This window comes from Heptranchias perlo, chromosome 24, assembly GCF_035084215.1.
Source record: "Heptranchias perlo isolate sHepPer1 chromosome 24, sHepPer1.hap1, whole genome shotgun sequence".
NCBI lineage: Eukaryota > Metazoa > Chordata > Chondrichthyes > Hexanchiformes > Hexanchidae > Heptranchias > Heptranchias perlo.
In genome coordinates this window covers 45,680,620-45,693,602 of record NC_090348.1, presented here as the reverse complement: position 1 = coordinate 45,693,602, position 12,983 = coordinate 45,680,620, and the positions used below count along the sequence as shown (strand labels likewise).

Below are 12,983 nucleotides of genomic sequence, written 5' to 3'. Positions count from 1 at the left end.
ACAACCTTTTCATCCGAGTGAAACCAGCGAGGGTTCGTTCCACTACAAGACAATATTTTCTGTTTATATATAAACACACTCTTTCCTGCATGCAGTGATACTGTGAATTCTATAAAATGGTGGAAGTATGGATGAGTCTGCTAATTACTGTAAAACACAACCTTGCTTTGAGATGCAAAATTATGTGAAAGAGAGAGAAAGAAAGAGAAAGAAAAAAGGGAGAGAGAGTGCAAGAGAGAAAGAAAGAGAGAGAGAGAAAAGAGAGAATGAATGGAAGGGAAAAGAGAAGAGAACAGGGAGGAACGTTACTTGATCTGAAAGGCAATATGCAGTGGAACTTCCTGAGAAACCACTGCTGCCACAGAATTTCAAAAATATCTGCAGCAAACCCAAAATAGGGGAGAAAGGAGGAGAGAATCAGGGTGCATTATGAACCAGTAACCCTTTCAGAACTTCTGCACGAAGAATAGAATGTATTTGTCAAGGCTAGTGATTTATAAAACATTGCGTAATGTTGGCTGTTTCTCAAACCCTGCGTTCTAATCTTCAGCATTAGAAGTACTTTGCTTTATTGTTGGCAGAGTCCAGCTGCAGTGTGTCGACTGAAGGTTGTAAAGGACATTCAGCATCGAAAGGGTTAACAGACAGTATATTAAATTCTTGTATTGATCATCTGTCATTGCTAGTGATTTATTTTAAAACATGACTCAATGCCTTGAGTACCAGGAAAAATGGGGGGGGGGGGGGGGGAAGGGGGGGGAGGGGGGAACCTGCCGGATTTCTGTCATTTAAAATATGAAATCCACAAAAGAAAATTATGAATAGCATTCCTGCACGACAAAGATTAGAAGATTTGGGCTTAAAACTGGGGGGACGCACCAATGGTTTAAATGGTGTTCTGTTTCAAACGCAGCTCAAGTCTGCATTGGAAACAGAAACTGAAAACTCCACTGCTTGCTCCAATTGCTGTAATGTATGAATACCAATCTTGTTCTTGTAAAAGTTATTTGAATTTTACTGCCATAATCCATCTGCTGACTGTGCTGGTTCTAGCCCAGCATTAGCATGCATAGAACACTGGCTGGCTAATTTAGAATTTTCTAAATGTCGACAGAATAGATTGAAACGGAATTGCAGTTGCATAAACCCGCAAGCGGCCTGGGCAGTAGACCGGCATCAAAAAAAAAATGCATCATGTTAAACTATTAAATTAGGTCCTCAAGAACGGTGTTGATTAAGCAATGCTTGGTCCTGCATTGTAACCATGAACGTGCCACTGTGTTTTATGCTGAGACCGGGAGGTGGGTTACCGAGAGCTGATGCACCAAGCACTCTAATCAGCTCAAGGTCTGCTACTCCAGCACAGCACACACTAGAACATTCATCGCTAACATAAGCAGCTGATAGCTGTTCTAGCGCTTAAGCAATGCTGGCCTTTACTGTGTATTAATGCTCATTGCTGCTTTTAATTTACAATGGATTATCAATCACGTTGCCACATCTGATCAATGATGACATTCAGGGAAGAATGAATGAAAGTATGCGTTTGAAAAGAGTGCATAAAGAACAGACATCTATATATTTGTCTGTGTGCCCCCATCACCCTGGCAACCTTCAAATGCACTGCAGGAATACACTACCCATTGCACAGTTGTCTTTATTTTTGGGGGGGGGGGGGGGGTGGTGGTAATAGTAATAGAAACGGATAAAACAGTGAAAGAACAGTAGAAATGCAGCACACCAGAGTGAGACTAAGGACAGTTGAGATGTTCTTAATCTGTTTAGACTTTGGTCTCTTAATTTCAGAATGCTAAAAAAACAATACTTTTTGCAGATTAACCAATTTTACCTATGAAACAGGCTTCGAGGCAATGCCACATATAACAACTTGCATTTATACAGCACCTTTAATGTAGGAAAAATGTCCCAAGGCACTTCTCAGAAGCATAATCTGACAAAAAAAATTGACACCATGCCAAAAGGGGGAGATATCAGGACAGGTGACTAAAAGCTTAGTTAAAGAGGTGGTTTTTAAAGAGTATCTTAAAAGGAGAGAGAGGTAGAAGTGAGAAAAAACAATTAGGGAGGGAGTCCCAGAGTTTAGGGCCTAGACGGCTGAATGCACGGCCACCAATGGTGGGGCAAAGAGAATGTGCAGGAGGTCAGAGTCACAGGAATGTAGAGTTCTCAGAGGGTTGTAGGGCTGGATGAGGTTACAGAGATAGGGAGGGATGAGGTTATGAAGTGATCTGAAGATGTGGATGAGAATTTTAAATTGGGAGACACTGGGGGACCAGAAGCTATTGTAGGTTAGTGAGCACAGGGGTAATGGGACCCATCAGTTATAGGTTACATGGATCCTACAAGGGCAATTAAAATCTTATCCAGAATGCTGGTTTTAAGTGGTTTAGAAAAGTAGAGACACATTGTAATATTTAACAAGAGTATTGTGTGCTTTCAATCTTGATTATTCCTTGATGGAAACAAAAGTAATCCCCCAAATTACATATTAATGGTTAGGTGCAGTGTATTGTACCTACCTCAATCTTTGATGTGGAGATGCCGGTGATGGACTGGGGTGGACAAATGTAAGGAATCTTACAACACCAGGTTATAGTCCAACAATTATTTTTTTAAATCACAAGCTTTCGGAGATTATCTCCTTCGTCGGGTGAATAGTCTCTATTACGAACTATGTTTCAGAATGTCCAATTCTAGTCTTAGTTTGGAAGGGATAGGGAGGAGACACTGAGAAAGAGAGAAAAGGGAGATTGATAGCTAAGGACCTCTGACTGCCCTTGTCAATTTGTTTTTGTGTTCAATAGATTCAGTGACAAACACCATCGATGTATTTTGAAAGCAAGACCTGAGGAAATTCAGCACCACTTTGTGTGTTTGCAAAAAAAGTTTGTCAAATTTCATTCAGATCTTCAAAATACATACAACAGATGTTTTGTTGTTCCAATCAATGGATTTCTACAGAAAGGCTCCTGAACAATAAGGACACTTCAAAACAATTATAACCCATTTAAGTATGTGCAATGCACATTAATGAGTTTGGACTTAACCTCAACAAATGACTTCCTCGATTTTTTTGGGGTGGTTTCCACCCCATCCTTTGGAATCAACGCTTCGTAATTTTGGATACTGAAAATTATTATTTTTTTTTTAAATGGCTTGAAGTAGACTCTGCACGTTCTCCTGCTGTTCCAGCTTTGCCAGCACTGGACTATGCTGCAGCATCACGTTCTGTCAGACCAGACACAGGAAGCCATTTGCTGGGCTTTTTCTTCCATTTCATTTCAACTGATTCCTTCCCGTGTCCAGGGGTCTGTACAGATTAGCCTGACATTCAGTTGCAGAGAATCTACAGTGTCTAGTTATTTGATTTGTTAGCCACCCACATGATTTTTATTTTGGAAAACAAATACATTTGTTGACTTCCCTCAAGGATTTTGAAATGTGATTTTTAAAATTTATTTTTGCTGATAATCTGCTCAAATGTGTATTTGTTTGTAATGCTTTTTTATTGCCAACCTGTCTGTTTATCAGATAAAAATATCATACACTGGCTTACAGATTGATGCTGATGTAGAGCTATTTTAACATAGAATTTACATTGATGCAGTGAGTGCCAGCGTAATTGTGTACACTGATATAATAGTGTTACATTGTTCAGGTGTAGGCTTGGCCATATTTTGGGGGGTGGGAAGGGAAGGAGGCAGAACAGGAGGGGAGAAGTGGAAGAATATTTCTGTATTGCCCAAAGCAGGAGGTGGTGTACTTCCATTTTCCCTTTCATGTTAGTTTCTTTTTCTGCAGGGGTGTATGGTGAAGCTGATTGAGGGGAGGATTTAAGTTCTCCTGGAAGGTTTTCCTAACTGTGCCGTGAGCTATGCTTAGTACATTCAGGTAATGAAAGAATGGACTCATTACAGTGCCATAAAGAGGGTTTAACCCTTTTATAGCAAAGTTTAGAAACTCAATGTTTTAAGCTTATACCACATTCTCCATCAAATAATTTTCACACTTTATTCATGTGATGTCTTCCCTCAATGAAAGAAAGTAAACAACTTACCATCATCAGAACACCTGCGCAATGCACAGGTCAGTATTTTACATCTGGTACTGTCTCCATTTCTTATCTGGTACAGAGCATAAAAGGTGATATGATCTATATTCTTTTCATGCTGTTCAACATTAACTCATGAGTGATTAGGATGATAAGCCCATCTCTGACATAATTCATCCCCCCATACCTCATCTTAATAATACCTTAAATTCACATTGATTCTGTTGAGGGGGCTTTCAATTCTCCACACTAGAGGTGAAAATAACTAAGTGTGTGATTTTAATAAGACCTTCAGAGCCAGCATTCATCTCTCCAATATTGAGGCTAAGCACCAGTGAGTTATCTGGAATGTTAACAGTACAGATATTTATCATATCACACTCCCCTTTCCCCTGCAACCCATACTCTAAACGGAGAGAATATTGACACCGCTGTGTCAGCCAATGAGTTGGAGGCGGGTGGGAACTTGTGGTTTTAAAAACAGTCTCCAAACTCATAACCGAAACTACAGCAAACAGCATTTCCCGAGTACTGCAGGATTATTTCTCCAGCATAATGCAGCGAGTGGAGGATAGTTACATAATACAAATTATGTGTGTAAAATCAATCCCAGTCACTTACAGCGTGATTGACGGGGGAGGCAGGGGAGAAGAAAGAAAAAAAGCCAGGGCTCCCATTCCCGATCACTTGCATAAGTGTGAAAGTAACGAGACAGGAAAAGGCTCAACTGTGATGTCCTCCACCACTTGCTGTTTAAGCTTCCACATGAAGAATAGGTACTTGGCAGAGGCACTAGAGAGTACAGTGCCCAATGAACCACACCCTAGAAAGGAGTGAATGCCTTCAGGAGATGAGGAAATTGGCATGAGTGGGTGGGAGGAGGGAAAGAGAGAGAACAGGAAAATATTCTTGAGACATGACCCACCAGATATATATAAAAATTTTAAAAAAGATACATATGGATGACTTAGAAAGTCAATCAAGAGGTTCAACTGATATATATTACAAGAGCAAAGTTCGAGCACTTTTAAACTGTTCTAGAGGAATTGAAAAGTAGGGAAGTTATGTTAAACTTGTATAGAACCTTAGTTCGACCACACTTGGGAGTACGGTGTATAGTTCTGGTCTCCAAATTACGAAAAGGATATAGAGGCACTGGAGAAGGTGCAAAAAAGATTTACAAGGATGATACCAGAACTGTGAGGTTATAACTATTACAAAAGACTAAACAGGCTGAGGCTCTTTTCTCTAGAAAAGAGAAGGCTGAGGGGTGACCTAATAGAGGTCTTTAAAATTATGAAAGTGTTTGATAGGGTAGACGTACAGAAGATGTTTCCACTTATGAGGAAGTCTAAAACTAGGGGCCATAAATACAAGATAGTCACTAATAAATCCAGTGAAGAATTCAGGAGAAACTTCTTTACCCAGAGAGTGGTTAGAATGTGGAACTAGTTGAGGTGAATAGCATAGATGCCTTTAAGAGGAAGCTAGATAAACACATGAGGGAGAAAGGAATAGATGGATATGCTGGAAAGGATTAGATGAAGTAGGGAGGGAGGAGGCTCATGTGGAGCATAAACACCGGCACGGACCAGTTGGGCTGAATGGCCTGTTTCTATGCTGTAAATTCTATGTAACTCTACGTAAACCCCAAGGCTTGTAATCAAGTTCTCGCTTTTCTTTTCCCTAATACCGTACACAATATATTCAGGGTTTTATTTTTATTTGTAGCTACATCTTTAAATGTCGTTTTGTTATTAATCTACAGGCTTGCAAAGTAGAGATGCGGCGATATCGAAGCATTATTACTAATAACTATGTCAAATTTGAAGGTAAAGAGCATTGAGTAACTGGCATGAAAGATCACAAGAATTCCTTTGACCTTTGCTGGTACCAATGTTCATACATTGATCCTATGTATTCCCTCACCTCCTAATACCAGTACCATGAATCTGTTAAAATGAAACAAGCTTGTTGCACCTACTGGCCTCTTCCCTCTTCCTATTGCTGAAAACTTCAATTCTCGAGAGTACACTGTTAAGCTGCAGATATATAACAGTAACATTCCAAACGAGTGATGTAATTGCCTAGCCTCTTCAGTCCAGAGAGTCAGGTGGTTTACATAATAACCCCAATGTTACGAGTATGGTTTGTATTTCTAGCGAATGACCCCACTCAGAAAGGGGGTTACCATATTTGCCATCACACTAATGTCCTTGAAAATCTTGAGGTCGTTCAATGTTGCATAAGAAAAGACTTGCATTTACATTGTGCCTTTCACGACCTCAGGACATCCCAAACCGCTTTACAGTCAATGAAGTAGTTTAGAAGTGTAGTCATTGTTTTAATGTAGGAAAGAGACTTTCAGGTATTGATAAATCTACTGAGTAAGACTCCTGATGTAAGAGAGGTTATTAAGTTAGAGCTCCCTGATTATTCAGGTTAGCACATAACAGATCTATACAAGCCAAAAGGTCGGTTTCAAACTCTCATGCCCTCTAAATCTATACAACAATTGGCCTGAGTGCCCCATGGGCTTAGATTGGGGGTATGGGTTCTCCATTCTTATGCCCCATCTATTGCAGCTCATCCTGGAAAGGGGATGTGTAGCAAGGATAGGTTGAGGTCAGTTTGATTCACCCTCACACCCTTCCCTCCAGGTCAAAGAGCCTACAGAATTATATAGAATGGACAGCACAGAAACAGGCCAAGGGGCCCAAATGGTCTATGCCAGTGTCTATGCTCCACACAAACCTACTCTCACTCTACTTCATCTAACTAGGGAAAATAAACTGGAAAAATTTACTGATAAAGAAAGAAATAGAACAACAGTGGGAAACATTTAAAACAGCGATCAAGAGAGTCCAGGAGAAATATATCCCACTAAAAAGCAAGAACAAACTAGCCAGTAATGACACACCATGGATGAATAAAGAACTACGGGCAAAACTGAAACTAAAGAAATAGGCATCCAGTAAGTACGTAGATAACAAAGGAGAGGATGACAAAAGGAAATGCAAAAAGATTAGAAGAGAAGTCAAAAAAACAATTAGGAAGACAAAAAGAAACCACAAAATTAAATTATCAAAGAATATCAAAAAAAGAGTGAAGTATTCTACAGACTCAGAAATAACAAAAGAAAAATCAGAATAGGGCCACTAGGAATACACACAATAAACTCATTTGCAATGACGGTGAAATAGCAGAAATATTAAATAATTACTTTGCTTCAGTACTTACCAGGAAGACTAATATGGTGGATATGACATAAGAGATCAAAAAAGATGTAAAGACATTCAAGATAGAAAGGGGGAAGATAATTGATAAACTAACCAAACTTAGAGGATAAGACCCCAGGTCCAGATGGATTGCATCCGCGCCTACTAAAAAGAAGTTAGTAGTAGTGCCGGAGGACTGGCGGACAGCTAATGTGATTCCTGTATTTAAAAAGGGAGATTGGTCTATAGTTCCCTGGACTTGTTCAATCAGTTTAACGTCGGTGGTAGGACAGATAATGAATCCGCGCTCAAAGATGTAATAGAGAAACATCTAGAAACCAAAAATACAATAAAAGAATAGTCAGCATGGATTTCAAAAGGGAAGGTCATGCTTTACCAACCTTATGGAATTCTTTGAAGAAGTAACAGAAAGCAGAGACAAGAGCAATGCAGTAGATGTAATACATTTGGATTTTCAAAAGGCCTTCGATAAGGTACCACATAGTAAACTCATGACTAAGGTTGGAATCAGGGGACAAGAAGCAGAATGGATAGCGAGCTGGCTACAAAACAGAAAACAGAGAGTAAAGATAGTTACTCAAACTGGCAAAAGGTGGGAGGTGGTGCTCCACAAGGATCGGTGCTGGGACAACTGTTGTTCACCATATACATAAACAATTTGGATTCAGGAATCAGAAGTACAATTTCAAAATTTGCAGACGACACCAAATTGGGGGGTATAGTTAATACTGAGAAGGGCTACGACAAAGTACAGGAAGACATTAATAAACTTGCAGAATGAGCGTGTAATTGGCAAATAAATTTCCATATAGATAAGTATGAGGTGATTCATTTTCCAAGGGGTATGTGGCCTCAATTATTCCTACCAAAATGTGAGTCTAAACGAGGTAGAGGAGCAGAGGAATTTGGGATACAGATACAGGTACAGATACACAAATCACAAAGTAGCGACGCAGGTTAATAAGACCATTTTTAAAAAAAGCAAACCAAGCACCGGGGTTCAATTCTAGAGGGATAGAACTGAAAAGCAGAGAAGTTATGTTAAACTTGTGCAGAAACATGGTTAGACCACACGGAGTACTGCGAACAGTTCTGGTCTCCACATTATAAAAAGGATATAGAGGTACTGGACAAGGTGCAAAAAAGATTTACTAGGATGATACCAGAAATGAGAGGTTATACTTCTGAGGAAAGATTGAATAGGCTGGGGCTCTTTTCTCTAGAAAAGGAGAAGACTAAGGGGTGAGCTGATAGAGGTCTTTAAGATTATGAAAGGGTTTGATAGGATAGACAGAGAAGATGTTTCCACTTGTGGGGGAGACCAGAACTAGGGGCCATAAATATAAGATAGTCACTAACAAATCCAATAGGGAATTCTGGAGAAACTTCATCCAGAGAGGGGTAAAAATGTGGAACTTGCTACCATGGGGAGTAGTTGAGGCGACTAGCACAGATATATTTAAGGGGAAGCTAGATATACACATGATGGAGAAAGGAATAGAAGGATATGTTGATAGGGTTAGATGAAGAAGGGCAGGAGGAGGCTCACGTGCAACATAAACACCAGCATGGACCTGTTGGGCCGAATGGCCTGTTTCTGTGCTGTACATTCTTGGTAATTCTTTGTAACGCAATGCACTTTTTTTTAAAGTTTAAATAATGTTTTGTCTATATAGCAAATTCCCCAAAGATGTGGAAATAAACAGGCTGGTTCAGCCTCAAAGTGGTCAGGGAGAGGGAAGAAATCAGTGGTTAGGGAATGGAGTTTGTGGCAGAGGCTGAAGAGAATGGCTTCGGTCAGCCCAAAATTTAATACAGGCACGAGGGGCCGAATGGCCTCCTTCTGTGCTATATCATTCTGAGGAATAGACACTTTAGCAATGTGCTGGAAGGTGCCCAGCACCTGAGGAATTGCATCCAAGCACCAGCCAGTACTTTCAGGAGTAGTATAGAAAATTGGACTGTGATGGAGGGTGCCGTAAATAAGCACATTAGAGTTGGAATCTCAGTGAAGAGTGCGGTGTTTACAATGGCAACAAGAACCCAGATACCAACAGTGCAGAAACTGCCCGAGAACTGGTTATGTAAAATGGAGGTTCACTACTGATTCACCTAAATCACAGAAACATAGCAGCAAATCTCCAAAGCTACTTTCAGGCAGATGACATTTTTATTATTGGGGTGGGGGGGGGGGGGGGGGTGGGGGTGGTGGTAGGTGCATACTTTGGGAGAGAAAGAATGGTAGATACACGTTGTGCGAGGAGGGATAGTAGGTACATACCACCAGAGACCTCTAACGGTCTTAATTTCAAATCCGCTATTGCTGGGATCTAGTTTACCCCCCAAGCTCCATGATTCATGGCAAAGCTTCAGGATTTTGGTCTAAACACACATAGAAAACCAAGCTTCAGCAGCTTTCCTCTATCTTCCTTGTGTTCATCAACAGACCTGCAACTTGTGTAGACAGACACTTAAGATTTTTATCAATTAATGAAGTTTTCCAAAACCCTGCTATGTTATCCTGTCGTTCTCTCTCACTGATAGTTTACTTTGCAATTTGATGTTCATTGTAAAGAATGATCCAGAAGCCAGTCTTGTACCACAAAATGCTGATTTGGCTAATTTTTCCTCCCGCTACCCTATAAAGTGCTCAGAGATGTCTTTCTATACGAAAGGAGCATTGGAGAAATGCTTAACCATTGTAATTTCTTGGAATCTCAGAGTATCTAACCTATGCTGAATCCAACTAAATCCTGCTCTCAAACATAGCTGTGCAGGTAATATTTCTGCTGTAGTTCAACGGCCAATTCTAATCAGCTACAGTAACAAAAACAATTTAATTAAGAGGCACAAAAAACAGCTAAACGATAATGAATATGAGACCATACATCCATTTCTATTTCCTCTGAAATTAAACAAAGAAAGATTTAGGAAAAATGACTTGCAAAGATAAAGAGATGCTATTTGGCTCAGGTTCAACCTCTCCCCAATCTCAGCATCTAATTGCCTTTTGAGTACTGCCGGAATTTTTGCCTGTAATCTCCTTCCCCGAGACCACTCCAGGTATTGATCACTCTGTGCAAGGAAGTACTTTCTGACATCGGTCCCGAACTTATCTTTTACCAGTTTTACTTACTTCTCCTTACATAACTGGTTTAACTTGAACAAGTACTCAGGATTAATTTTTTTATTCCACTTCGATTCTTTACTATGTCTATAAGGTGTATCAATCTAATCAAGTCAATTTCAGGTATCCAAAGTAAACCAATGATCTAGATTATATTTCTGAGAGAGATAACTGTACACCTTACTGTTATTGGCACCCAGTGTCAGGCACTCCTAATTCAGTTTTTTTTACTAATACCTGCAACATACAAAGTCTTCAGTTGCTCTATAATCACTTCCGTGATCGGTACTGGATTTGATTTTTTTTTCCACGAGTCATTAAAATGGCTCAATACTGTAAGTAAAAAGTCACTAAAACATTTAACGACCAGACCCCATGTAACCAAATAGCATTCTATTTTTAATTTTAAACGTGTGGTCTCATGCCCCAATTGCTCACTTGGTAAACCAGGAAGGTCTTGGCTCGGTTCGGAAGCGCCTTGGGACGATTTACTTTGTTCAAGGTGCTCTATAAATGCAAGCTGTTGTTGTTTGCAGTCTGTGCTGATTTAGCTGATCGCTGCTGGGATGAATGTAAAGGAGCTATGATTGGTCTCAGCAATAGGGACGGTAAATCATCCAGGGCTCCTCATTAATATCCAGTGGCCCCTGCTGTTAATGGTGGGCAAGAGCAAGACTGAGTTTAACTGTGATGCCTCTTCCCCCACCCAACCCCATTCCTAAACAATTGAATAGCCTGCCAACAATCAGCTTCGAGGCTCTGGTGAAGAATGACTACTCTGCCCAGGTCATGGAGGTCATGCGGGGCCAGTGGAACTGTACATCAGTCAATAACCCGCAGGAGAAAAAGGAGGGAGAATAGGGAGCGAAAGTTAGCACAATTAAAACTAGCGTCTCAACATTGTGAACGTGTCATTTTCAATTTAGGATTCCAACCAGTGAGGGTACTTCACCATGCAGTTACCCCACCACAGTAATTTTATTATAAATAATCTAGTCACGTGGCAGGAAAATGGAAGGCATGGCTGGAACTTTCCCAGGGTAAACACTGCAGCTACATCTTTAAAAAGGTCCAAGTTAAAGCACACGGCTTTAAGTAAAGCTAAAACTTTAAGCAAATATTTTAGTAAATTAAATTCTAACCCAGCCTTATAAAACAAAAGAGGCTAGAAACAGGATATTTGAGATTACAAAAAGTATAGACCATTTGTTGCAAGCTGTTTTTCAAAACTTCCTCCCCATGAGCTGTGTTACTGAATGTATAAGACATAAATTTTTGAAGGGCAACTGAATTCCCCTTTTAAAAAGGGGACCAAAGTCCAAAGCTTCATAAATTTTAAAAAAAGGATGTTAAGTCATTGTGCATTTTTATCCACCTCGTTACTTTTATGCAACTGATACACAAAGAGAAACTCCCTGTTTAAAATGCACAAACCAACATGCTTGGTCTTTTAAGGGGGCAAGCATGGGATAAAGCTGTTTGGCTTGCAATGAAAAAGATAACGAGATGCTGATTTGCTTTAACTTTTGTCAGATAGAACCAGAGTAATTGAATATCATCCAGTATCAAAGACGTCTTTCACCTTCCTTTATAATAATGAGATGAAGCCAACAAAAAAAAATCAGGTAGGTTTATGGGAGTCACTATATTAACCACAGCAGCTCTTCCAAGTGAAGGATACAAGTGCAGCACTCGATCAATTCCAGGGCATCAGATTAATATTTCAAGGAGTAAAAATGAGCAAACAAGCACTGTCGATAAAACCCTGTCCATTTTTTAAAAAATATTTCACCAGGGAATTGTTTTCCCATTTAAGATTTCCCCTTCATCCATAGAAACTCAGAAATCAAATATTCCAGGATATGAGCCATACATGACAACCATCTTTGTCACTATACACAAGGGGACCTGAAGCAAAAAAAAAACACTGGTAGCTTAATTTGGGATTTATTACATCATGGGGTGGGGGGGGGGGCGGGGCAAGTGGGAACAAACACACATTGATACAGAAATACACACATGTATAATTTTTAAAACCCACCAAAAAGGGGCATTTTTCACATTTCTATGCTGCAAGAAAGCTCCGACAACCAGAGGAAGCATTGTCACAAGAGGATGTGCTGCAGCAGCTTTACTGCATACCAAATACATTTAACAAGTGACCCCATCACAGAATGAACGAGTAATCAAGTCAGGAGCAGATTCTTTCTCCTCCACACGTCCAGTCCTTAATAGAATTTTTACTTTAAAAAGACGTAGATTCCAACCACAGGTCTGTTCAGAATGGTCTCCTCTTGATGAGTTTTAGGAGCACCTTTACAATATTATCAACAAAATAAAAACCCACGCACAACTTATTGCAATTTGAAGCTGTGCTGTCTGAAACACACTCGAGTCTGCCTCTCACCTCGGGCTGCTGTGGAATCTATACTATTTATAGAGCCAACACGTTCAGAAATGCAAACGATTTTATTGTCCACTTATGATGTCCACCTGTCACCAACAGCACAGCATATGTAAAGAGGACGGGTTCAAAAGTGGCAGG

General features: G+C 40.0%; 1 protein-coding gene across 1 annotated transcript in view; it reads right to left on the bottom strand.

Moving 5' to 3' along the window:
* snd1 (staphylococcal nuclease and tudor domain containing 1) overlaps positions 1-12,983 on the bottom strand; it is an 813,248-nt gene that overhangs the window by 386,320 nt on the left and 413,945 nt on the right. The window lies entirely within an intron of this gene.